General features: G+C 45.7%; 1 long non-coding RNA gene across 1 annotated transcript; it reads right to left on the bottom strand.

Moving 5' to 3' along the window:
• Positions 1-19726: 19726 nt before the first annotated feature.
• On the bottom strand, positions 19727-23079 carry LOC149393507 (uncharacterized). The gene is made up of 3 exons (XR_016299650.1): positions 22480-23079; positions 20981-21104; positions 19727-19966 (listed from the first exon to the last, which is right to left on the bottom strand). It is a non-coding gene; the product is annotated as an uncharacterized LOC149393507 (long non-coding RNA).
• Between the last annotated feature and the right edge of the window lie 4772 nt (positions 23080-27851).

Below are 27851 nucleotides of genomic sequence, written 5' to 3'. Positions count from 1 at the left end.
AGATATAGTTTCGAAAACATTTTGACAATTTATTTGATTTGGATGACAAAATATTTTTCAAGTTTGAAAGTGAAAACGGTTTTTCAAAATTCAAACTAGTTTTGTAAAAATTCAATTTCAATTAAACTTTCAAAATTCAAAAAAATTTAATCTTACACATCATGTTTATAATCTTATGAAAAACATTTTTGCTCAAGAAATTTTTCTCATTAGAGTTCTATAACTCATGGTAGTGGGGCTGAAAATCCGGAATTCTAAAAAACTGAAGTTTCGGAACAGCCGCACACCTCGGAGTAAAATCACCATAACTGGCGGCTCTAATGTCCTTTTGCCCCAAAGGTGGGGGCATTAAAAAGAGGACAGACAGATCTTTAATTTGATTTAAGAATCATTAAATTTGGATTTCGGAGCAGAGAGTTATGCCACTTTTACTGCGGGTTTTACTCCAGCTCGAAGAAAAAGAAATAATTAAAGTTTGGTCTTTTTAGGTGCGAAAAAGAATCGAGTGTAACGGAACGTTTTAGGAAGTTGTTAGAACTTTTATTTGTGTTTTATTAGCAAGGTAATAACATGGTATAAAAGAAATAACAACAATCATAAAACGATTCAAGTAAATAAAAGAAACTAGTAAGACAAGAAAACTAGTCACAAAAATTACTCGAAATTTTCTCCAACTTAAAAACACGTTTTTTAATATAAAAAATTAAAAACTTTTAGAACTGATTCTTAATAACACGTTTTAATAACATCCCAAACTCATAGAAAATAAACATGATTTTTAATTTAAAGGCAAGAGCAATAAATTAAAAAAAAAAACTAAGATAACAATTGTAACTTGTCACAAAAATAGTAAACTTTCGAAAACGATTTTCAACTCATAATTTTAAATACATGTACATGCATATCTTTGACCATAGCTCTGATACCATTTTTTGGAATTAATCTAAGGTTTAAGAAAAAGTTTAACGCTTCGGTAAGCGGCGGAATTTTAAAAATTTTCTTTTAACTAGTAAAACGTTTTTACTAACGTAGACAAAGAGCAAACACATGTAAATAAAAACTTATATGAGCATTAAAGATTACTAACCTTCTTAGAAGCTTGAACATTGAGAAGCTTTTGGAAAGTTGCAACGTTCGTCTCCCTCGCAGCACGTCTCTCTTCCTTCCTCGGCAACTCGAGCAACCACGAAAGTTTCTATCACTAAATCACTCGAGAGAAAAAGGAATTAGTGTGTGGGCACTTTTAAAGACTACGACTTAAGAACAAGTCTTAAAGTCAATGAGCTAAAACACTAGGTCAAATGAAGACCTAGGTGGCAAAACCAAAAACGAAATTGAATAGAAAGAGAGAGAGAGGAGTCGGCCAAGTCTAGAGAGAGAAGCTCTCAAATCTCTAAAACTTGGATGAATGAAATGTGAGGAATGAGGCTCCTATTTATAGGAGAGGTCTCTCCTTCAATAAGGTAGTTTCCTCTTCTGTAAAATATCACATATACATGAGCACAATATCCCTCCTTACCCACTTGAGACACACGGCCAAAAAAGCCTTCTAGAATCCTTGATTTGTTTCCTATTTTGTGCCTCCTCTAGGTTGGCCGATTTTCCTAATGCATCCACATGCAAATTTGTTTCCTCTTTTTCTTTTGGCAAGTATCTTGATACATTTATGCACAAAATATTCTCTCTTTCTCTTGGGTAGTTGGGGCCCATATGGTCTCTAGAAGGGGCTTCTAGAAGCTCCTTCATTTGTTCATGACAACATGAAAAAGGCCCATTAAGAATTTTCAATAAAATTCTTATGAAATGAAATTAATCCACAAGCTCCAATAAATCTGATTTTGGCCGAGTGATGCATGTCATCAAATGACCATGTCAAAAAAATTTATTGAAATTCATTTCATCCTATGTCTCAAAAGACAAAAATACAATTTTGACAATTTTCGTAAAACTTGTCTCGTTTTTGTTTTGACTTAGCTTCTAGTTTAACTATTCCTACTCAATGTGATTTGTGACAGTGACCTAATGGATCCAAATGAACAAAGCTTGAGCTAAACACTTGGACTCAAAAGTTCACAAACCTTTTCCAAGTTTAGCTTAGAGCCAACTGACTCCACTAAAGAGTTGACAATGAAAATCTCTCGGTTCAAATGAATTTATTTTCTACTCAAGAATTCAACCTAATTATGATGAGCGGATCCACTGAATATTATCTATGTTTACCCTTCATGAATATCATCAGCTAGTTAGAAACAATGTAATGACGAGGTGCTAACAAGTCACATTCTTTAATCCAAAAGAGTAAAGATTCAATTTGGACACTGGCCAGTTCATTTATTCACATTCCAAGGAACAAAGTATGAGGTGATATACATTGCATTTTAGCAATCTTGTACATGAATTCCATATCTATGAGAACTTCACAAAGTTACTCATGATATTCTCATAACTTAGTACTTCACCAATAGGCCATGTTCAGAATCACATAGTGAGTCCGAACTCTGACTTTCTCAAATGAGAATACGTAAGCTATGAAATGGCATGTCTCATTCCAGGATGAAGGTAAGCACGATGCAATTCATACATAGTGACTTCGAGACATAAGAGGTTAAATGGTTTGTTCTTATTTTTTCTCTAGAAGTGTACTGATCAATTCAGTACCTTCAGAAGATACCTAGAAGAACTATAGAGTCTCCAACTCTCAATGTCCTTTAACCAGACATCATAGATTCTCCTAACAATCGTACTGAGGTCAATAGTCCCTTGACCCTTGGATTGCGAATATATTGTTTTAAGCAAACCATGAAGAGTTTGTTCATGCAAATCTACATTTGTCTCGTCGTAAGTTGTTAGGTTTGTTTATGTTCTAAAGACTAATGTTTTATCATAAAGCTTTAAAAAGACAAGGAGGAATGAATGAACGTTTCAACTTTTTATTAATGCATAAGCAATTACAAGCAAGAGTCTTAATGAGATTTATTACATCAAATGTACAAAATAAAGACTACAACTTTTCTTGTGGGCACCATTGACAACTGCGTGCTGCGCCGCTCTGCGCGCGGCGAGACCCTGCCCGGGTGCGGCGCGCCCTGGGCTGCATCTTCGTGGGTTTTTCGCGACCGTCGTCCTTCCGTGTCCGTCAAGCCATTATGGGCTTCGCATCCCGGGTTTATGACACGAATGTATCTATTCGACGGGTAGGATCCGACTCGAGGTTCGTCTCGAGGGGACCGACCCCGGTCTCGACTCGAGGAGACCGACTCAGGGCTCGACTCGAGGAGTGAGGCTCGACTCGAGGAGACTGACTCAGGGCTCGACTCGAGGAGCGAGGCTCGACTCGAGGAGACGGATTCAAGGCTTGACTCGAGGAGATTGACTTAGGGCTCGACTCGAGGAGCGAGGCTCGACTCGAGGAGACTGACTCATGGCTTGACTCGAGGAGCAAGTCTCGACTAGAGGAGATTGACTCAAGTCTCGACTCGAGGAGCGAGGCTCGACTCGAGGAGATTGACTCAAGTCTTGACTCGAGGAGCGAGGCTCAACTCAAGGAGCTGATTCAAGTCTCGACTCAAGGAGCTAGGCTCGACTCAAGGAGTTAAGCTTGACTCAAGGAGCTAAGAGTCTGGACGAGGGCTTGACGGTCATCTTGTGATGGGGAGCTCGCCGCTCTTCAGGACCTCCGGCCTGACCATCGGCCCTTTGAACGACGTGTTTTTCCAGCGTCTCGGGTTTTCAAAAAATGACCGACAACATTAGCCCCCAAGTTCGTCACTCGGGAGGTTCCTGGCGAAGAACTTTATGTCTTTTCGGTTGGGTGTTTGAGGAAAATATCCTTGAAAATTCCGTCACCCAAAGAAGGTTCTTCCTTTCCCTTCTCTTCTATATTTTTTTTGAGTGACCAGATGGCGCGCGGTCCGTGCGGCGTGCCTCGTGCGCGAGGCTGGTGCGCTCGCCTGGGGGAATCCGACTTTTTTGGAGGTTTTCCTCCGTTTTCTCTCCTTGTGGGAGTAGGATTTGGACTCCAACTCCCCTAGGAGTCTATAAATAGCCCCCCCCCTCTCTCTCATTCTTCCACTTTATTTTTTCTCCTTTTCTCTACACTTTTTTTATTTTCTATCGCTTGCATTATGGATATTCCTCCCCTTTTCTCAACTGAGGATCCCGAGATTGATTTCTCTCTCTTGTTTCAGGACCCTGAACATGTAGAGGATGACGTCTTCATGGGATTGAGGGAATTTCCTTTACACGTGGAAGAGAATCCAAGTGGAATGGAGCAGTGGCTCGAAGGAGGTGAGCCGGGCGCAACCGCGCCCGTTCCTCTGCCTCAGGAGGGGTGTGTGCTGACTGGGCGTGGCACAGACGGAGGCGTCGATCACCCCGTGTCCAGGTAACCTGCCCCTCGCCTTGTGATCAACTTGGTTTGCGAGGGGGCTCGCGACAAGCCCCGCCCCGACGCGCCAAAGTCCGACATGGATTCTCATGGCATGTCGGGAGACGTTGCGGCCGCGGACGCGATGACTCCGCTAGAGTCGGTCCTCGATGAGATTGACTGCATCGACGACTTTGGTCCCGAGTCTGAAGATCCCGGAGGTGATTTAGAGACATATCCGGGGGCCGAGGGCCTCGCACCGGAGCGTCTTGAGGGGCCGCCGGCGGGTGCCGCTGCCGTGCTGGAGGGCGGAGGCCGTTCTATGGAGCCAGGGGGTGCTCAGCCTGAGACCCCTGACGTAGAGGTGATTATGTCGGCGAGGTCGCTTGCTAGGATGGAGTGGTATCCCAAGGAAGGCTTTGATGCTCCTGAGGGCTTCGATTATTTGGGGGTCGATGCTTTGAGCTCGCTCACCTACCGGACATTCATCGGTCTCAGGGAGGCATTTGCCATTCCGTCGTCCGTGGCGCTTCTCCGTCCCTTACAGGGCGACCGTCCTTTCCATCCTCGCCGTGGATTTGCCGCTGTTTTGGTCGCGCGTCGCAATTGCGGGTTGCGGTTGCCGTTCCAACCCATCATCCAGCACTCCTCGCACGATTAGGGGTGCATGCTTGACAGATGAGTCCGGCGTTTTACCGCATCGTGGCAATGTGTCACATGGAGTGGCATTGCCAGACCGAGCGGGTGATGACCGTGAGTGTCTTTCGCAATCTCATCGCGGTCTTCCCTGCGCCCGGGCAACCCAGTTTCTTCATGGCCCGCGATCGCCGGAATACTAAGCTGATCACAGACTCAGAGAAGTATAATCGAAGACCGTGGGTGTGGGTTTCGGCGGAGGCCTTTGGCGACGCGCCGCTTCGGTTTGGCCCTTTGACCGAGTTTTCTGCCGATGCGGGGGCCAATGATCTCGACTTCGTGAAGGAGATCTGGGGAATGTCGGAGGCTCGAAAGGCTATTGAACGATATCATTCGCCTGAGCTGATGGCTTCCACCGGGCCTTTGGCGACGCGCCGCTTCGGTTTGGCCCTTTGACCGAGTTTTCTGCCGATGCGGGGGCCGATGATCTCGACTTCGTGAAGGAGATCTGGGGAATGTCGGAGGCTCGGAAGGCTGTTGAAGGATTTCGTTCGCCTGAGCGGATGGCTTCCACCGGGTGATTCTCGCCCTTTCCTCCTAGCCGTGAAGACAGTCAGCGGGTGGAGAGTGCCCCTAGCGCCGCGCCATCTCCCTGGAGCAGTGGTCTTCCAGGTATTTTAACCTTCACTTTTTCTGTTTTTAACTTTTAGTCTAGGGTTTGACTTTGTTGCTTTTGTAGCCTCCTCGGCAAGGGCGAGGGCTCGGGCGCGCTTAGCGAAGGCATCTCAGGACCCGAAGTCATTGGCGGCAATCCGTTCTCGGATTCCGATTATCCGACGGAGAGCGGCCCTCGCACTTCTTTGAAGCGACCCTCTTCCTCGGCTCTTCCAGACATGTCTTCGGACTCGAAGCGCGTAAATTCGATGGTCGAGGTGGAGGCCGCAGAGATTAGAGGGGAATGTTCCATGGGCCTCGCTCAATCTTCGATGAAGATGTGGAAAAGAATCGTGGCCTCGCTCAATCTTCGATGAAGATGAGTTTCTCTTGCTTTTTTTTTTCTTGCTAGGGCCTTGTATTTTGCTGACTTGTCTTTTTGCCTTCTCAGGTGCTTGCTCGAGCAACCCGGAGCGCGAAGATCCTTCATTATCTTCTCCGACGGATGAGCCTTGCCCAAGAGGACCTTGCTCAAGCGAAGTCTCAGCTGGCCCATGCCGAGCGAGGTTCTCACTCAAAGGCAGAGTTTGCGAGTCCCCGCGAGCAGCTTCAGGAGGCTCGCGTGGAGTTGGGGGTTACCCGCGGCAAATGTGACTGTGCTTAGTCGGCCGTGGCAAAGATGGCTAAGGAGCTAACGTCGGAACGTCAGGCTCTCAAAGTGGCGACTCGATCAACAAAAGTTTTCCGAAGCGAGGTGCGGGACCTTCGACGCCAGTTGGAATCGCGTATAGAAGAAATAGGCATTCTTGAGGGCCAACTTCCAATGAGCGAAGCTGCCCGTGTTCGAGCGGAGTGTGAGCGCGACTCCTTGGCGGAGGACGTGGCTCGAGCCACCGCGGAGAAAGCTGCAGCGGAGCAGCTTGCGTCCGACCTTCATGATGATTTTGACGTCGGGGTCGAGGAGGCGAGATATGCAGCGGTGGTGGAGTGTCGGGACGCCACAGCTACTGAGAATGATTCTCGGGATTCACCTTCCACTTGTTCGACTCACTGTTCCCACCACTCGACAGGGCCGATCCTATTGGCGACGATCCCGCCGAGTGACATATTTTCCTTATTATTTTTTCTGCGCAAGTGTTTAGCGCATGCTTTCCTTTAGCTTTTTACTTTCAGCGCACTTGTTTTAGCGCTTGCTTTCTAAGTTTTTCGGGGCGGTTGCCCTTTCTTTGGTGAAACATTATTTCTCTTAATGAACGTTTTTGCTCATTTTTTTTCGTTATGGCATGTTTCGATAGGTAAGTGTTTGTGTTAATGGCCTTGCCCGTTCTTTCATCTCAGCAAGATCTCACCTCGGACGCGCCAGCCGTTTGAGTGGTGTGCTTTCCGTAAGTTTTTCGACTGCGAGTTAGCCATGCTACGTGGGCACCTTATGTGCGCCGGGTGTGTGTCCTGATCGCGCCATGTAGGCGTCTTAGGGTTGTCTCGAAGGATGACTTAGATGCGCCATGTAGGCGTCTTAGGTGCGCCATGTGGGAGTCTTAGGTGCGCCATGTAGGCATCTTAGATGCGTCTAGAGAGACGACTTGGTTGCGCCATGTAGGCGACTTAAATGCGCCATGTAGGCGTCTTAGGTGAGCCATGTAGGCGTCTTAGATGCGTCTCGAGAGACGACTTGGTTGCGCCATGTAGGCGTCTTAGGTGCGCCATGTAGGTGTCTTAGATGCGTCTCGAGAGACGACTTGGTTGCGCCATGTAGGCGTCTTAGGTGCGTCTCGAGAGACGACATGGTTGCGCCATGTAGGCGTCTTACGTGCGCCATGTTGGCGTCTTACGTGCGCCATGTAGGCGTCTTTGGTGCGTCTCGAGAGACGACTTGGTTGCGCCATGTAGGCGTCTTAGGTGCGCCATGTTGGCATCTTAGGTGCGCCACGTAGGCATCTTAGGTGCGCCATGTAGGCATCTTAGGTGTGCCATGTAGGCGTCTTAGATGCGCCATGCAGTCGTCTTAGATGTGTCTCGAGAGACGACTTGGTTGCGCCATGTAGGCGTCTTAGGTGCACCATGTAGGCGTCTTAGGAAATTTTTGGTGGAGCGTGTTCTTTTGAAGGTGTCCTTACCGTTGCTAGCCCCCCATGTTTTAGGGTTATATGTTTAGTTTATGATAACCGGAAAACTTGCACAAAACGAATTTTGAAAGGGAAAACTCGAATTTTTATTACGTTTGCGAAAAATTTAAAATCCTAAAAAATTGGCTCGCAGGCCTTATTGAAAATGGGAAATGGAAGCGGTAAAATGTCGGGAACGCTAGCTACTGGTAGTACTGCCTCAAGTGTTCCGCATTCCACGGGTGGCGGATCAGAGTTTCGTCTGTGTGCTCGATGTAGTATGTCCCGTCGTGAATGACTTTTCGTACTCTATAGGGACCTTCCCAGTTCGGGCCTAGGACACCGGAGCCTTGAACTTGCGTATTCTGGAACACTCGTCTGACTACAAGGCTTCCGACGGAAAAGGTTCGCCTTTTGATCTTGGAGTTGTAGTATCTTTCGCCCTTGCGCTTCTATGCAGCGAGGCGTCTGAATGCTTCTGACCTCATTTCGTCGATCAAATCCAACTCCAGGCGCATGGCCTCGTCGTTGTTCGCTTCGTCGAATGTATCAACTCAGAATGTGAGGATCTCGGTCCCATATGCGAGGGAGAATGGCGTTTCGCCGGTAGTGTTTCGCGTGGTTGTCCTGTAAGCCCATAGGATGAATGGCAATTCCTCGGCCCTGGCGCCTTTTCTATCTTCGAGCTTCTTTTTAAGATTGCTCTTCATATTCTTGTTGACTGCTTCGACCTGGCCAGGATGACGTGGCGATGAAAAAGTCTTGCTGATCTTTAGTTGATCGCAGATATCTCTTACTCGCGCATTATCGAACTGTGCTCCATTGTCGGTCACAATCAAGGCCGGGATACCGTGCCTACATATGATGCTTTTCTAGATGAAGTTTGTCGTGTTCGCTTCAGTTATTCTGGCAAGCGGCTCGGCCTCTACCCACTTAGTGAAGTAGTCTATGGCGATTATGGCATACTCGTATTGCCTCGGTGCTCTAGGGAGCTTTCCAATGATGTCCACGCCCCATTTAGCAAAGGGACGTGGGACGGCGATGCTGCTTAATGGGGTCGGTGGCTGTCGCGGGATTTCTGCGAAGTGTTGGCATTTGTCGCAACGCCTTGCCTATTCGCAAGCATCTTGCTGAAATGGATGATCCTGTTTCCTATAGCCAAGCGATGGCTTGTTCTAAATCAAACTGTTGTCGGTCCGTCTCGGATCGACAGAGACTAAAGCGTCACCTCGACCCATGCGACCGGTGCAAGGCCTCGAGCGGCGAAACCTTGCCTCGGCCTTTGGCCGGCCCAAACCAGTGGTCGGGCCAAAGGTCAGCCGGCCAATGGCCGGCCATATGCTCAGCCGGCCCTCCAAGGCCGGCACTCCAAGGCCGGCCCTCCATGGCCGGCACTCCCTGGCCGGCCCTCCAAGGCCGGCCCTTCTCCATGGCCGGCACTCCAAGGCCGGCCTTCCTCCATGGCCGGCCGGCTCTCCATGGCCGGCACTCCAAGGCCGGCCTTCCTCCATGGCCGGCCCTCCAAGGCCGGCCCTTCTCCATGGCCGGCACTCCAAGGCCGGCCTTCCTCCATGGCCGGCCGGCTCTCCATGGCCGGCACTCCAAGGCCGGCCCTCCTCCATGGCCGGCCCTCCATGGCCGGCACTCCAAGGCCGGCCTTCCTCCATGGCCGGCCGGCCCTCCATGTCCGGCACTCCAAGGCCGGCCCTCCTCCAAGGCCGGCCCTCCTCCATGGCCGGCTCTCCATGGCCGGCCCTCCTCCAAGGCCGGCCCAACCTTGCTCACTCGGCCAAGGGGTCTTCAAACCACCCCTTGGCTGCCTATAAATACAAGGGTCCTTCCCTTGACCCAGGTAATCCATTCTTGAGTACTGAAACGCTGCCGAACTCGTACCTCGCTCGTTTCTCTCAAACTTTGGCCTCTAAACACCCCTAAAACCTCTATAGTCCACCTCAATCACACTAATGTTGAGCGTCGGAGAGGTAAACAGGGGCACCCCCCTTGTTTCCCCTTTGTAGTTCACGTGTTCTCTACTCCTCTTCAGGTACTTTGACGAACTCAAGGGACATCCACAGCTAAGGGACGACCCGGGACACCGGGTCCGACACGCTCGAGTCAAGACGAGACCACTCGGTCCGGCCTTGGGTCTAACCGTCTTTGGCTCCTAAATAGTTGTCCGAAAAATTGCGACAACATTTTGGCGCTAGAAGGAGGGGACCACCGACCTTAGCACGCTCTCCCTTCCATTCCACACTTTCACCGCCCCTACGACTCTCGAGAGATGAGTCACCTACCCACTACCTCCGCGGGTACCCGAGCGACGAGCTCGAGGTACGGTCTCCGACTCCTCGCGCACCGTCTTGATGGGCAACCTCGCGATAGCGAGAGCCAGCCCCAAGACCCGGTGAACGACCCCGAGGCCGAGCTCCGAGAGGACACGGCCCGGCGGCTCGCGGAGCTCCTCGACCGTCCCGGCGTTGACAGCTCCCTCATCGCCGGTCTCCTCGGCTACGACGTCGAGGATCGATCTGCTCAAGATTACTCCGACCCCGAATACGTGGAGGAGTCGAGGACCGACGAGGCCATCCCTAGCCTCGCTCAAGCGCGACCCGAGAGGGCCAACGGTGCGTTGGCCGATCCTTTGTACCCGGCGCGACAACAGGCACGGTCACAGTCCCGGGGACTCGCCCCTTCGGTTTCAAGAGGTGGCCGGACACGGCCCCTCGCCGAGGAGAGAGCGACTCTGGTCGACGATGGAGCCGATAGCCGAAGCGCTCGCCGGACGACCCGACCAAGGGCGACCTCGCCTCGTCGTGCGCCAAGTGTGGACCTGAGAGAGCGTTTGACGGCGCAGAGAATCTCCCGAGGGGAGGATCTCCGCCAAAGGCTAAATTCTCGAAGGGACGCGCTCCCCGCCGCAACTCTTGGCCGGCCTCAGGCCAATGTCATGGACCAAGCATCCAACGAACGCCAACCGGTGACTCCCGTGGCCCCGACGGTCGGCCCTGCTAACGGGCTTGACGTGGTCACGATGATTCAGAGCCTCCAGAATCAAATCATCGAGATGAGGGAGTCTGGGAGGCAAAGGCCGTACAGAGGGATCGAGGAATCATACTCTCCCTTCGCCGCACAGGTCCTCGCGCAGCCATGCGTGGGAAACTTTAAGTTACCGTCCATTCCCCCCTATGATGGACGTACGGACCCCCACTTCCACGTCCAACACTATGAGACGTGGATGACGATGCAAGGGCAGACGGACGCCACCCTCTGCCAAGCCTTCAGCCTGACCCTCACAGGGTCGGGCTTTGAGTGGTTCCAAAGTTTGAGGCCTGGAAGCATCCCGTCCTTCAGGGTCTTGCGAGAGGCTTTCCTCGCTCGCTTTGCCACGCTTGTGGCACAAAAGAAATCGAAGACCCACCTCCTCTCCATTCGGCAGGGGAGAGGTGAGACATTGAGACAATACCTCGCTCGCTTCACCGAGGAGTCTCACAAAGTCGAGGGCTTCGACGACAAGGACGCCATCACGGCGATCACCGAGGGAGTTCGCACGAGCGACTTCCTCAAGTCCATTGTCGGGCAAGTCCCGCGAGACATGGCGGAGCTGATGACGAGAGCCCGCACACATATGGGAATCGAGGACTATCTCGATGGCCGCGATGGCCGAAAGTCAGGAGGACAAGGTAGTCGCCACCGTGAAGAACAGGACGAAGATCGCCCCGACCCTCAAAGCAAGAGGAGCAAGGGAGGCCGGGCCCCTAACGGTCGCCCCCTCTCCGGTCCAAGATCGTCGCACGTTGATAGCTTCCGAGCGTCATCAACGTACACCCCTCTGAACACTCCGCAAGAGCGGATCCTAGCTCTGCACCGCGACAAGCTAGGAAGTCCGGCTCCTCTGGCGAAGGATCCCGCGAAGAGGGATCGGAACAAGTTCTGTGAGTACCACCAGGATCACGGGCATCTGACGTCCGAGTGCTATCATCTTAGGCGTCAGATCGAGGCCCTGATTCAGGATGGGAAATTAAAAGAGTATGTCCTGAGAACGGTCGGGGCGGCCACGATGCACGAAGGCCATCCGCGGCAGGGAAGGAAGGGTCCGGCGACGGTGACTGTCACGGACCAGGCAGCGATTGAAGAACCGGAGAGCTCACAGCTGCATGTCGTGGGCTAAGCCCGTCCCCTTTTCTCATTATGTCATTTTATTTCCGGTTTTAAGACAATCTCGAATTTCAATAAGGCCAATGGCCCAGGGATGTAATTTTTGACTATTTATGCATGGTAATTAGATTACATTTCACCTCGAAGTCTTTATCTTGTTGCATTATAATTCCTAGTCTCCTCTACGAGTACACGAGAAACTCGGGGGGCTAATGGGAAACAATGCTCAACGAAACTAGGGCTCGCTCGCTCAAAAAAAAAGAAAAAAAAAAAGACGTGCAAATCGATTATGCCTTCGTTGGCAAATCGAGAACATAAGACGCGCACAACAAAACAAAGACGTGCAAATCGATTATGCCTTCGTTGGCAAATCGAGAACATAAGACGCGCACAACAAAACAAAGATGTGCAAATCGATTATGCCTTCGTTGGCAAATCGAGAACATAAGACGCGCACAACACAACAAAGACGTGCAAATCGATTATGCCTTCGTTGGCAAATCGAGAACATAAGACGCGCACAAAACAACAAAGACGTGCAAATCGATTATGCCTTCGTTGGCAAATCGAGAAAACAAGACGCGCACAAACCAACAAAGACGCGCAAATCGATTATGCCTTCGTTGGCAAATCGAGAAAACAAGACGCGCACAATATAAAAAATACGCGCAAATCGATTATGCCTTCGATGGCAAATCGAGAACATAAGACGCGCACAATACAAAAAAGACACGCAAATCGATTATGCCTTCGTTGGCAAATCGAGAAAACAAGACGCGCATAAAACCAAGAAGACATGCTAATCGATTATGCCTTCGTTGGCAAATCGAGAAAACAAGACGCGCAAGACAAAAGAGACGTGCAAATCGATCATGCCTTCATTGGCAAGTCGAGAAAACAAGACGCGCACAACGCAATAAAGCCGTGCTAATCGATCACGCCCTCACTGGTAGATCGAGAAAATAAGCCGCGCACGATCAACCCGAAACAATAAGTCGTCCCTCGCGACGCCCAAAGGCCATCCCTCATGACGCAAACCCGAGAGCATTCATCCCGCATCCGTATAAAGAGTAGATTTTGAGTTTCCACTCGATCTACGCTCGACCGGAAACTCGGGGGGCTAATGTTGTCGGTCCGTCTCGGATCGACAGAGACTAAAGCGTCACCTCGACCCATGCGACCGGTGCAAGGCCTCGAGCGGCGAAACCTTGCCTCGGCCTTTGGCCGGCCCAAACCAGTGGTCGGGCCAAAGGTCAGCCGGCCAATGGCCAACCATATGCTCAGCCGGCCCTCCAAGGCCGGAACTCCAAGGCCGGCCCTCCATGGCCGGCACTCCCTGGCCGGCCCTCCAAGGCCGGCCCTTCTTCATGGCCGGCACTCCAAGGCCGGCCTTCCTCCATGGCCGGCCGGCTCTCCATGGCCGGCACTCCAAGGCCGGCCCTCCTCCAAGGCCGGCCCTCCTCCATGGCCGGCTCTCCATGGCCGGCCCTCCTCTAAGGCCGGCCCAACCTTGCTCACTCGGCCAAGGGGTCTTCAAACCACCCCTTGGCTGCCTATAAATACAAGGGTCCTTCCCTTGACCCAGGTAATCCATTCTTGAGTACTGAAACGCTGCCGAACTCGTACCTCGCTCGTTTCTCTCAAGCTTTGGCCTCTAAACACCCCTAAAACCTCTATAGTCCACCTCAATCACACTAATGTTGAGCGTCGGAGAGGTAAACAGGGGCACCCCCCTGTTTCCCCTTTGTAGTTCACGTGTTCTCTACTCCTCTTCAGGTACTTTGACGAACTCAAGGGACATCCACAGCTAAGGGACGACCCGGGACACCGGGTCCGACACGCTCGAGTCAAGACGAGACCACTTGGTCCGGCCTTGGGTCTAACCGTCTTTGGCTCCTAAATAGTTGTCCGAAAAACTGCGACAACACAAACCTTTGGCTTGACGCCATGAAAGTTGAGATGCACTCGATGTATGTCAACAAAGTCTGGAAACTTGTAGACCTTCCTGAAGGGATTAAACCCGTAGGGTGTAAGTGGATATACAAGAAGAAAAGGGGTCCTGATGGGAACGTCGAGACATTCAAAGCACGACTTGTGGAGAAGGGTTATACCCAACAAGAAGGGATTGACTATGAAGAAACCTTCTCGCCAGTCCCGATGCTTAAATCCATCCACCTACTCCTATCCATAGCTGCAGCTCTCGACTATGAGATCTGGCAAATGGATGTCAAGACAGCCTTCCTGAATGGCAATCTTGATGAGCGTATTTACATGGCTCAACCAGACGGTTTCTTGGAAGAAGGTCAAGAGACCATGGTTTGTGAGTTGCTTAAGTCCATTTATGGATTAAAGCAAGCATCTAGGTCATGGAATATTAGATTCGATGAAACTGTGAAGAGCTTCGGCTTTGAACAGTCAATAGATGAGCCTTATGTTTACAAGTTAATACACGAAGACAAATTTGTGTTTCTGGTACTATATGTTGATGATATATTACTCATTGGTAATGACGTGGGTAAGTTATCTGAGGTTAAGGTCTGTATGGCAAAGCAATTCGATACATGTTGGAATCGATCTAGGGTTTATGAAAATAATTAACGCTTCGGCAAGCGGTGGAATTTTAAAAATTTTCTTTTACAAGTAAAAACAGTTTTTTACTAACCTAGACAAAGAGCAAGTACATGTAAATAAAAACTATTATGAGCATAGAAGTTTACTAACTGTTACCGGTCCATCTCGGCCCGGTAGAGCAGCGACGACTGCGATAGCGACCACCCCGGGACTCTCCAGCTCCATGGCCGACCTCCGGCCTCATGAGCTCGGCCTCCAGCTCCATGGCCGACCTTCGGCCTCATGAGCTCGGCCTCTAGCTCCATGGCCGACCTCCGACCTCATGAGCTCGGCCTCCAGCTCCATGGCCGACCTCCGGCCTCATGAGCTCGGCCTCCAGCTCCATGGCCGACCTCCGGCCTAATGAGCTCGGCCTCTGGCTCCAGTGGCCGAGTGAACTTCCAGCAGTTCACTCGGCCATTGGCCGAGTGAACCTTTCAACCGGCCATGCAGTTCACTCGGCCAATGGCCGAGTGAACCTCAGCCGGCCCAAGCTTTTCACTCGGCCAATGGCCGAGTGAACCTCACCACCATGTTCACTCGGCCATTGGCCGACCCAACCATTCAGGGGGTCAATGGCCGACTCAAGCATGCTCACTCGGCCAAGGGGTCTTCAAACCACCTCTTTTTATTAATGAATAAGCAATTACAAGCAAGAGTCTTCACGAGACTTTATTACATCAAATGTAGAATATAAAGATAACAACTCTTCTTGTGGGCACCATTGACAACAATATGAAGGATCTAGGAGAAGCCGTGTACATTCTGGGGATCCGAATCTTTCGAGATAGGAAAAACCGGACTCTGTCGCTCTCTCAAGGATCTTATATTGATAAGGTGATGGATCGCTTCTCGATGCAAGACTCCAAGAAGGGCCAAACACCCTTTAGGCATGGAGTTTCACTCTCTAAGCACCAGTCTCCCAAGACTGCACAAGAGATTGAAGATATGAGGAAGATTCCTTACGCCTCTGCCGTAGGAAGCCTCATGTATGCTATGCTTTGCACTAGACCTGACATCTGTTTCGCCGTTGGCGTAGTTAGCCGTTTCCAATCCAACCCTGGACCCGAGCACTGGATTGCTGTTATGCATGTTCTTAAGTATATTCGAAGAATTAGGAACTTGATGCTTGCATACTCAGGTACTGACCTGACTATGATGGGATATACCGACTCCGATTTTCAAGCGGACAATGATTCTAGGAAATCCACTTCGGGATCTGTCGTGGAGCTGTCGTGTGGAGGAGTATTAAGCAATCTTGCATTGCTGACTCCACAATGGAAGCAGAATATTTGGCTGCTTGTGAAGCATCCAAAGAGGCTGTATGGCTTAGAAAATTCCTTAAGTATTTGGAAGTTGTTCCAAACGTCGACGAGCCCATGACCCTTTACTGTGATAATAGTGGGGCTGTCGCTAACTCAAAGGAACGTCAAAGCCATAAGCGCTCTAAGCATATTGAGAGGAAATACCATTTGATTTGAGAGATCGTGCAGCGCGGAGACGTGGAAGTGAAGAAGATCTCAACGGTGGACAACCTAGCAGATCCATTCACCAAGGCCCTAGCGAACAAGGTCTTCGACCAACATCGAGAGGGATTATGCATGAAGGACTACACACATCTTCTTTGAGTCAAGTGGGACTTTGTTGTCAATGGTGCCCACAAGAAGAGTTGTAGTCTTTATTTTATACATTTGATGTAATAACGTCTCACGAAGACTCTTGGTTGTAATTGCTTTCTCATTAATAAAAAGTTGAAACGTTCATTCATTCTTCCTTGTGTGCTTGAAGCTTTATGATAAACTCTTACGAAGACACAAATGTAGATTTGCATGAATAAACTCTTCGTAGTTTGCTTAAATCGATATATTCACAATCTAAGGGTCAAATGACTATTGACCTCAGTATGATTGTTAGAAGAATCTATGATGTCTGGTTATGAGGCATTGAGAGTTGGAGACTCTATAATTCTTCTAGGTATCTTCCGAAGGTACTGAATTGACCAGTGAGGAAACAATTGTTGTCAATGGTGCCCACAAGAAGAGTTGTAGTGTGTATTTATGTACATTTGATGTCATATAGTCTTACGAAGACTCTTGCTTGTAATTGCTTATTCATTAATAAAAAGTTGAAACGTTCATTCAATCTTCCTTGTTTGAAGCTTTATGATAAAAACCTTAGTCTTTAGTCCATAAACAAACTAAACAACTTACGAAGAGACAAATGTAGATTTGCATGAACAAACTCTTCGTAGTTTGCTTAAAACGATATATTCGCAATCTTAGGGTCAAAGGACTATTGACCTCAGTACGATTGTTAGAAGAATCTACGATGTCTGGTTATGAGGCATTGAGAGTTGGAGACTCTATAGTTCTTCTAGGTATCTTCCGAAGGTACTGAATTGACCAGTGCACTTCTAGAGACAAGATAAGAACAAACCATTTAACCTCTTATGTCTCGAAGTCACTACGTATGAATTGCATCGTGCTTACCTTAATCCTGAAATGAGACATGTCATTTCACACCTTAGTATTCTCATTTAAGAAAGTCAGAGTTTGGACTCACTATGTGATTCCGAACAGGGCCTATTTGTGAAGTACTAAGTTGTGAGAATGTCATGAGTAACTTTGTGAAGTTCTCATAGATATGGAATTCATGTAAAAGATTCTGAAATGCAATGTATATCACCTCATTCTTTGTTCCTTGGAGTGTGAATAAATGAACTGGCCAGTGTCCAAATTGAGTCCTGACTCTTTTGGATGAAACAATGTGACTTGTTAGCTCCTCGTCAATACATTGTTTCTAACTTATTCACAAGCGACAAAGGAGTTGAGGAAATAACAGCTAGAAGGGTAAAATGGTAATTTTGTAAATCCCGAGTAGCTGATGATATTCATGAAGGGTAAACACTGATAATATTCTGTGGATCCGCTCATTACAATTAGGTTGAATTCTTGAGTAGAAAATAAATTCATTTGAACCGAGAGATTTTCAGTGTCAACTCTTTAGTTGAGTCAGTTGGCATTAAGCTAAACTTGGAAAAGGTTTGTGAACCTTTGAGTCCAAGTGTTTAGCTCAAGCTTTGTTCATTTGGGTCCATGAGGTCACTGTCACGAATCACATCGAGTAGGAATAGTTAAACTGGAAGCTAAGTAAAAAAAAACGAAAATTGTCAAAACGGTATTTTTGTCTTTTGAGACATAGGATGAAATGAATGTCAATAAATTTTTTGACATGGTCATTTGATGACAAGTAACACTCGGCCATAATATGATTAATTGGGCTTTGTGGATTAATTTCATTTAATAAGAATTTTATTGAAAATTCTTAATGGGCCTTTCTCATATTGTCATGAACAAATGAAGAAGCTTCTAGAAGCTCCTTCTAGATGAGAAATAGGCGCCCATAATACCCAAAGAAAGAGAGAATATTTTGTGCATAAATATATCAAGATACTTGCCAAAAGAAAAAGAGGAAACAAATTTGCATATGGATGCATTAGGGAAATCAGCCAACTAGAGAATGGAACAAAATAGGAAACAAATCCAAGCCTTTAATGGCACGAGTTGGGCGCCCAACATGGGTAAAAAGGAAACTAGTTTTTTGCTCATGAATATGTGATATTTTGTAGAAGAGGAAACTACCTTATTGAAGGTAATCCCTCTCCTATAAATATGGCCCTCATTCTCATTGTTTTCTCATTCCAAAAGTTTTAGAGATTGAGAGTTTCTCTCTCTAGACTTGGCCGATCCTCTCTCTCCCTCTCTCTTCAATTTCGTTTTATTGTTTTGGCACCTAGGTCCTCATTTGACCTAGAGTTTAGCTCTGCGAATTCAAGACTCGTTCTTAAGTCGTAGTGTTTAAAAGTGCCCACTCAGTGATTCCTTTTATTTCGAGTGATTTAGTGATAGAAACTATCGTGGTTGCTCGAGTTGCCGAGGAAAGAAAGAGAGACGTGCTGCGAGGAGACGAGCGTTGCAACTTTCCAAAAGCTTCTCAAAGTTCAAGCTTCAAGAAAGGTTAGTAAACTTCTTAGCTCATAATAGTTTTTATTTATATGTACTTGCTCCTTGTCTAGGTTAGTAAAAAACTCTTTTTACTTGAAAAGAAAATTTTTAAAATTCCACCGCTTTGCGAAGCGTTAAACTTTTGCTTAAACCCTAGATCAATTCCAACAAATGGTATCAGAGCTATGGTCAAAGATATGCATGTACATGTATTTAAAAATTATGAGCTTGAAAATCGTTTTCGAAAGTTTACTAATTTTGTGACAAGTTAGAATTGTTATCTTAGATTTTTTTTTTAATTTATTGCTCTTGCCTTTAAATTAAATATCATGTTGTTTTTCTATGAGTTTGGGATGTTATTAAAACACATTAGAATCAGTTCTAAAAGTTTTTAATTTTTTATATTGAAAAACGTGTTTTAAAGGTTTGAGAAATTTCGAGTAAAATTTTGTGACTAGTTTTCTTGTCTTACTAGTTTCTTATTTTTACTTGAATCGTTTTATGCTTGTTGTTATTTATTTTATACCATGTTATTACCTTGCTAATAAAACACAAAATAAAAGCTTTAACAACATCCTAAAACGTTCCGTTACACTCGATTCTTTTTCGCACCTAAAAAGGACCAAGCTTTAATTATTTCTTTTTCTTCGAGCTGGAGTAAAACCTGCAGTAAAAGTGGCATAACTCTCTGTTCAGAAATCGAAATTTCAGGATTTATGAATCAAATTAAAGCTCTGTCTGTCCTCTATCCAATGCCACTGGTTTCAGGTCAAAAGGACATCGGAGCCGCCACTTATGGTGATTTTACTCCGAGGTGTGCGGCTGTTCCGAAACTTCAGTTTTTTAGAATTCCGGATTTTCAGCCCCACTACCATGAGTTATAGAACCCTAATGAGAAAAATTTCTTGAGCAAAAATGTTTTTCATAAGATTATAAACATGATGTGTAAGATTAAATTTTTTTGATTTTTGAAAGTTTAATTGAAATTGAATTTTTACAAAACTAGTTTGAATTTTGAAAAACCGTTTTCACTTTCAAACTTGAAAAATATTTTGTCATCCAAATCAAATAAATTTTCAAAATGTTTTTGTCACGACCCGCGAGCCTTAGCTCGCCCGCGAGCCGCGGCAGATTTCTCCGTATCTTACTTGACATAAATAAAATTCATAAAAACTTTGGTGGAAGCGCTTCCTGAAAACATTTTTTAGAAAAACTTTTAAAATATTTACATAAACGTCTCAAAAATATGGGCGAATTTTTCGTTTTTCTTAAAACATACTATTTAAAACTTTACAAACAAAAGACTCGTCTTTTAAAAACAAAATAGACTCATTCGCCCTTGACTTAGCCACAGGTCGGCAGCCGTACATACACACGCCTACTTACTTACCGGTTTCGCTGATGCTCTGCTCAGTCTTCTTTGGCCTTTCCTTTATCTACAATATCAAGATAATAACTGTGAGTCGAAAGACTCAGTAAGCGGATATCTACATATCTAATGCACAATGCATATAACACATAAACAATACATAACATGAGATCATATCTTTTCATAACTTGCGGAAGTATCGGCTTAGGTCCCGATAAATCCACCTTACTTGAGAATCAATCGGCTTAGGTCCCGATAGATTCATCCTGCTTAGGAATCACTCAGCTTAGGTCCCGAGAGATTCCTCTTACTTAAGAATTCACCAGCTTAGGTCCCGGTGATTCACATCATAAACATACTTGCTTTAATCATAACTATGGAATTACCAGCTTAGGTCCCGGTAACTCCTCTTACTTGAGAATATGCCAGCTTAGGTCCCGGCAATTCCCATCATACAATACATTTCCTGCTCGGGATCCCTTAATGATATCCGCACGACACATGTCTTATTGGCGCCAGACAGGAGGGTGCACAGTCTCCTGCCTAATCCCCATGTGGTACCAGCACGAAGCATAATAGGTACCTGCTAACAAGGGGTATATGTCGGAGGCGGTATCATTCTGTGTTTTCCCTTTAATTAACTTAACATGAGAGACTGCTTAATTCGGGTTTAATCCCGATCTTAACATATATTCTTTTCGCTTATTAACTCGTGAATTATAAGATCTTGAGATGCGACTCCCAAAGATCCTATCATAATATTCTCGCTTTTGAATACGAGTCTTAACTTCAGTCTCTCATAATACAGTTAACTAGGACTGGATCTCTGGAAGGTGGCTAACTAAACACATAGCAAAGGCTCGGGTTCCTAGTTACCTCTAGCCATTTTTGTTAGCCGGACTAATTCCGTTTCCCAATTCGTTAGCGGCTTAAAGCCCTTAATCTTGATAGTGAATTGTCTTTTGGTTTATCTTACTCTTGCTTACTAGAAAGCATATAGAAAATGCACGTACAATATATGTATATATATAAAGATATATATAATATTTCTTGATATTGTAGGTACCTATAATCCACTTACCCGGATAACGATTCTTTCGAATCCTGAGATCTTCTCTTCCAGATAAAAGGGTTCTTCTTAACTTCACGTATAACCCAGTCCTCGTAAGCTTCTCCTGCTAATCCTTATAGCAATCTGGACGTATCTATGGAAGAGAAAGATCGAACATTGAGCATACTCAGTATCTCGTCCATTGATCTACTAACGTACACACTTCTACTAAAAGAAAGCTCATAAGGAACGTATTCAAAACGTCCTCCTAGTCACGCTACTCAGAGCGTCTAAAAAAACAAACATCAGGGAATACATGACAGAACAGAGACTAAAAAGAATCGACGCCTAAGAACAAGGCCTTAACAACTTCCCTGATCTAGGCTAAGAAACGCCCCGCTATTCGACCACCTATTCTTTTGACGGGACAAAACCCATTGCTTAGGATAGGTTCCCGAAGGTCGAAACTAAAAGAAAAGAACGTATAAAGAAACTCTTACTAACAATCTATAGAATACGTAAGTTATATGAAAATAACTCAAACCGACACTTCTCAAATGTGGTTTAGAAAATATTCTATGACTTGTCTCTTTTTATTGACAAGTTATAACGTTTGAGAACGTAAATAAAACATTTCTCGTTGATATTCTTTTTCCAAATTAAAAGAGTCGAGCTTATAGTCGAACTCGATTTTTAATACATAATTAAGATAAATATACTAAATAATTACGTGAATAATCAACGAGTTTAATAATGATACATATTAATTATTTTTTTTTAACAACTTACATAAAACGAGCTCGATTATAAAACATACATATTGATATTATATCGCAACTCTCATAATCTAGAACGACCCAACAAAAATAATTATAGGTTCGCACTAGCACGAGTCGAGACTCGGGAAATTTCTCGACTTTCTAACACTAAACCGAGACTTCGCGAGTTTCCGAACGAAACCCGACAGCCGTGAACAGCCCCCCGAGAGCCGCCACAAAGTCGCTGCCGTTCCCGACCCAACAGCTCGTCCCAACCGAGCCGATGAACCTCGCTGACCAGCCCCGCTCCTTCGTCACTCGCGCAACAGCTCTGCCAACCTTCGGACAGCCTCTTCGCCATCCCGAGCCGCTGCCCCGAGACCTGTTCAGCCCACCTAAAACGAGCCTAGACTCTCAACATATATAACTCACACGCACTCCAACGAAACAACCGTTAACTCCTATTCTCAACTAGAAAAAACAAAATCAATTCAAATCCAACATCACACGGCCAAAACAGACCCACACCAAACCAGATTAGCGATCAACACATCCACACACGCACGGCCAGCCCTAAACCAGAGAATTCCATACTAAAATGGGGCTTGACTAAGCAAATATTCAAATATCGAATCCAAACCAAGAGATAACCCGGAAACAACACTAATCCATGCCATGATTAAACAAAAACACTCAGAGAGAAAAGCCCCAAATTCCAAAATTCAAACCCTAGAATCCGGATTCCAAAATTAGGGGAACCAAAAATCTAACCTTAATTCCGTGAAATCTCTTCTCTCCGGTGCTCGTTCCTTCTGTTTCCGGTGATTTCTCTCGGTCCGGTCTCCTCGGCGTGCTCGCGGCGGCGCTGGTTCCTTCTCGGCCGCGCGTGGGTTGCGCTCGGGCTCGGTGGCTGGCTGGATGGCGCGCGCACAGGCTGGTGCTGGTAGTCGCGCGTCCTCTCCTTCTCAGTCTCGCTCTCTCGCTCTCTTCTCTCTTTCTCGGCCTTTCTCTTCCCCGAGCTCTCTCTCTCTCCCGCTCAGTTTTCTTCTGCTTCTTCTTTTCTCTTCTTTTCCTTTCTTTTTTTTTTTCTGGTTTGCCGACTCTTTTCTTCTTCACTCGGCCAAGTGATACTTATCACTTTGTGAAGAAGATGAGTCATAGATGACGTGGCAAGCTAGGAAGAAAACATCTTATTTACAATCCAAACTCTTTTCCTTGTTTTCTTTCAAATGGGTCCCATAAAAATTGTTACAACCACGTCCTTTCATACAATTATTTAATTAAATCCATAACCGAACGGATTATAATTATATGATTCGAACCGAAAATTTTCTCGTTCGTTCTCGATTAATTAAAATATATTTAAGGATTCTCGGAATTAATTCTCTTCCTTGAGAATTTGTTTCTTAAATTAATTTCCGGAATGTCTCTTCGGAAATAATTTATTAATCGAGTTAAGCTCGATAATTCCTTTATTTATTCCGAGATTTTCCATAACCTTAACATATTTAAAATTAATTCGATAAATCCATTGAAATATAACCCACTCGATAATTTAGTTGTAACAACGGAAACTCGCTTATTATCTCCAAATACGAGTGACGCAGAAACTTGTCCTTACAGTTTTCAAAACTATATCTATATCACATATGTTCAAAATCTATATGCTCTTGAAAATTTGAGTGGGAGGTCTCCTTGTAGACAAGCCGAAAAATAAAAAGATGTGTAATCTCAAACTTTCAAGTGTTCGAGTGAGTTGATGTTTACACTTCCCTCACGCACTTTCCCAAAATAGAAAATAGGAAAAGATCGAGTATGTACCTTGTGCCTTTATGCACTAATACTGCTCTGAAGATGAATATCTAGGATTCTCTTCTAGTTGTCCGCTCTATCGCTCTATAACTAGCAAAACCGTTTCCGAACTTATAAGAGTCGATGTACCAACTCCAAAAACTAAGTGGGAGGGTTATACTCGACCCACGATCTCCAACACTAATGAAAAGTGTAATTGTCGCCAGACTAAGAGTCACCCTCGTGGCCCTCTCTTAAATGAGAGTACTCAAGGGCGCTTTGCACTGATCATTGCTCAATGAGCTAAGTCCGAGAGTGAGACTATGAGACAAGACCTCCCCTCGGCGGATTGTTTTTCAAAGTCGATCTCTTGGACTAAGTGGTTGGTTACACACTTAGACTCAATCCCTAGTAATCCTCCCTCGAGGCCCTGCGAAAGGATGTGAGTGATCAAACCAATTTACAAGGTGGCTAGTCAAAAATGGTGTATTGACATCTTGGCTAAGCATTAATGATGTGTCATTTACTTATAAATGGAGATTTTTTGCGGCCTTCCCTCGAAGGAGTAAATTATCGTTTGGTTTATAACACCTTTGGATTTTATCAAAGTCTTAAATAAAACTTAAATCCTAAACGAAAGACTAATCATAAACTTGTTTCAACTTATATAGGCAACATGTCTCTCAACCTTCTCTCGTTCATCCTTTCCTCGAACAAACTCGAAAACAAAAACTACGTAGATTCGAAACATAACACCTCGACATAATCCATACCAAGCACAAATGGGTACTCACCACCCCGTGTCCTCCTCTAACGAATAATGATTCAACTGAAGAGGACAAAGACGCCTTGGCGGCCTGGCTCTGCTCCGATGAGATTGTGAGGTGCTACATCTTAGCATCAATGAACAATGTGTTGCAACAACAACATCGTGACATCGAGACCGCCGCCGAAATGCTCATCAATCTCCATGAGATGTTTGGAGGGCAAAGGCGTCAAGCAAGGCAAAAAGTAGTCCGACAGTTTATGAACTGTCATATGAAGGCTAGGACTCCTGTTGGAGACTTTATGATATTGATCATTAGTCATCTGAGTAAAATGGAAATCCTAGGATCTGAGATTGATGGGAAGAATGTCATAGATGTGATCTTAGAAACTCTCCCCGCATCTCTTGATACCTCCAAAATGAACTACTCCATTAACAAGCTAGAGTACACTGTAACCAAGCTTATGGAGGAACTTCACACTGTTGTAGGTTTCACTAAGAGAAAGAGGAATCAAGGAGAGACACATGCTACTGAGCACAAAGCCTCCGCTTCTAGAACTGAGAAGGCACCTTACAAGGCCGATAAAAAGAACTGTCCTGCCTATCTCAAAGCAAAGGAACATAGTATTGTACTAGTTACCGAAGCATGCTTAGTAGCTGATAATGTATCAACGTGGATTCTTGACTCCGCTGCTACTAACCATATTTGTTGTTCCTTGAATGGTTTCTAGAAAACCAAAAGCTTAGAGGAAGGCGAGTTCTGTTTCAAATGGGGTGATGGGAGCCTGGTGTCTGCGAAGGCTGTGGGATCCGTGATGCTGTCTTTTGAAGACCGCACTTTAAACTTGAATAATGTTTATTTTGTTCCTACCTTTAGGAAGAACTTAATATCCGTTGCTCGTCTTCTTGAGCAAGATTATTGTTTAAAGTTCATTAAGAATGGAATTCGTATTTCATTTCCTGATAATTCTTTTTTCAGTGATGCATGTATGAAGAATGCTCTTTTCTACATCTATCCCACTCAACCCTCTCTTTTAGACACCGAAATAGATAACGATCTAGTTAGGGACCCAAAGAGGATCAAACTTTCTGAATCCTCCGATCTAGCAAAATCAACATACCTCTTGCAATTAAGACTTGGTCATATCAGTCTAGATAGGATTAAGAGACTTGTGAGGGATGGTCCACTCCAAGCCTCTGCAATAGGTTCACTACCTACTTGTGAATCCTGCATAGAAGGAAAAATGACCAAGCGACCTTTCTCTGATAAGGGTCGAAGAGCCACTGAGCTGCTGGAACTAGTACATTCTGATGTATGTTGTTCGCTCAGTCAACACGCACGTGGTGGATACGAATACTTCGTTACATTCACTGATGATTACTCGCGATATGGTTTTGTCTATTTGCTCAAACACAAATCCGAGACTTTTAACGTATTTAAAGTCTTTAGGGCTTTAGTGGAAAAGCAAACTGGCAAAGTGATCAAAACCCTTCGATCTGATCGAGATGGTGAGTATATGTCTGGAGAGTTCGATGAGTTTCTTAAAGAAGAAGGTATCGCTTCTCAGCTTACCGCACCTGGCACACCTCAACAAAACGGAGTGTCAGAGAGAAGGAACCGAACTGTTATGGAGATGGTTAGATCAATGATGAGTTACTCATCACTCCCTCTTTCCTTTTGGGGATATGCCCTCGAAACAGCCGCTTACATTCTGAACCAAGTTCCGTCCAAAACGGTTCCTGGTACTCCTTATGAACGATGGACTGGCCGCAAAGTGAATCTTGGCCGCATCAAAATTTGGGGTTGCCCTGCACACGTGCTGAGGCAAAAGACTAGCAAGTTGGCTAGTAGATCAGAATTGTTCTTGTTTGTGGGATATCCAAAGGAGACCAACGGTTTCATCTTCTACAGTCCCGAGGACGATAAGACTTTCGTTAGCATGAATGCTCGTTTCCTTGAGGAGGACTTTATGACAGATGCAAAACCTAGAAGCAAAATTGTGCTTGAAGAAAAGTTGGGTGAGGAAGCTTCTACCTCATCTGTAAGAACTGGTCTTACCCCAACTGAAACACAACCTAACTAATCAGAATCTCGTCAAGTTGTACTTCGACGTAGTGGGAGGGCTACTCAAAAGCCTGACAGGTACATGTCTTATGGAGACTCTCTTGTAGCCGTCTCTGACATGGATGATCCTGTTTCCTATAGCCAAACGATGGCTTGTTATGAATCAAACCTTTGGCTTGACGCCATGAAAGTTTAAATGCACTCTATGTATGTCAACAAAGTCTGGAAACTTGTAGACCTTCCTGAAGGGATTAAACCCGTAGGGTGTAAGTGGATATACAAGAAGAAAATGGGTCCTGATGGGAACGTCGAGACGTTCAAAGCACGACTTGTGGCGAAGGGTTATACCCAACAGGAAGGGATTGACTATGAAGAAACCTTCTCGCCAGTCGCGATGCTTAAATCCATCCGCATACTCCTATCCATAGCTGCAGCTCTCGACTATGAGATCTGGCAAATGGATGTCAAGACCAAGTTTTGTGAGTTACTTAAGTCCATTTATAGACTCAAGCAAGCATCTAGGTCATGGAATATTAGATTCGATGAAACTGTGAAAAGCTTCGGCTTTGAACAGTCAATAGATGAGCCTTGTGTTTACAAGTTAATACACGAAGGAAAAGTTGTGTTTCTGGTACTATATGTCGATGATATACTACTCATTGGTAATGACGTGGATAAGTTATCTGAGGTTAAGGTCTGGCTGGCGAAGCAATTTGATATGAAGGATCTAGGAGAAGCCGCATACATTCTGGGAATCCAAATCTTTCGAGATAGGAAAAACCGGACCCTGTCGCTCTCTCAAGCATCTTATATTGATAAGGTGATGGATCGCTTCTCGATGCAAGACTCCGAGAAGGGCCAAACACCCTTTAGGCATGGAATTTCACTCTCTAAGGACTAGTCTCCCAAGACTGCACAAGAGATTGAAGACATGAGGAAAATTCCTTACGCCTCTGCCATATGAAGCCTCATGTATGCTATGTTTTGCACTAGACCTGACATCTGTTTCGCCATTGGCGTAGTTAGTCGTTTCGAATCCAACCCTGGACCCGCGCACTGGATTGCTGTTAAGCATGTTCTTAAGTATCTTCGAAGAACTAGGAACTTGATGCTTACATACTGAGGTACTGACCTGAATATGACGGGATATACCGACTCCGATTTTCAAGCGGATAAGGATTCCAGGAAATCCACTTCGGGATCTGTGTTCATCCTTAATGGTGGAGCTGTTGTGTGGAGGAGTATTAAGCAATCCTGCATTGCTGACTCCACAATGGAAGCAGAATATGTGGCTGCTTGTGAAGCATCCAAAGAGGCTGTATGGCTTAGAAAATTCCTTAAGTATTTGGAAGTTGTTCCAAACGTCGACGAGCCCATGACCCTTTATTGTGATAATAGTGGAGCTGTCGCTAACTCAAAGGAACCTCGAAGCCATAAGCACTCTGAGCATGTTGAGAGGAAATACCATTTGATTCGAGAAATCGCGCAGCGCGGAGACGTGGAGGTTAAATAGATCTCTGG

This window comes from Urtica dioica, chromosome 6 (assembly GCF_054948205.1).
Source record: "Urtica dioica subsp. dioica isolate 48M chromosome 6, U.dioica_male_clone48M_v1_H2, whole genome shotgun sequence".
Taxonomy (NCBI): Eukaryota; Viridiplantae; Streptophyta; class Magnoliopsida; order Rosales; family Urticaceae; genus Urtica; species Urtica dioica.
Note: the sequence above shows the minus strand (reverse complement) of the source record. Positions and strands in the feature narration are given on the sequence as shown.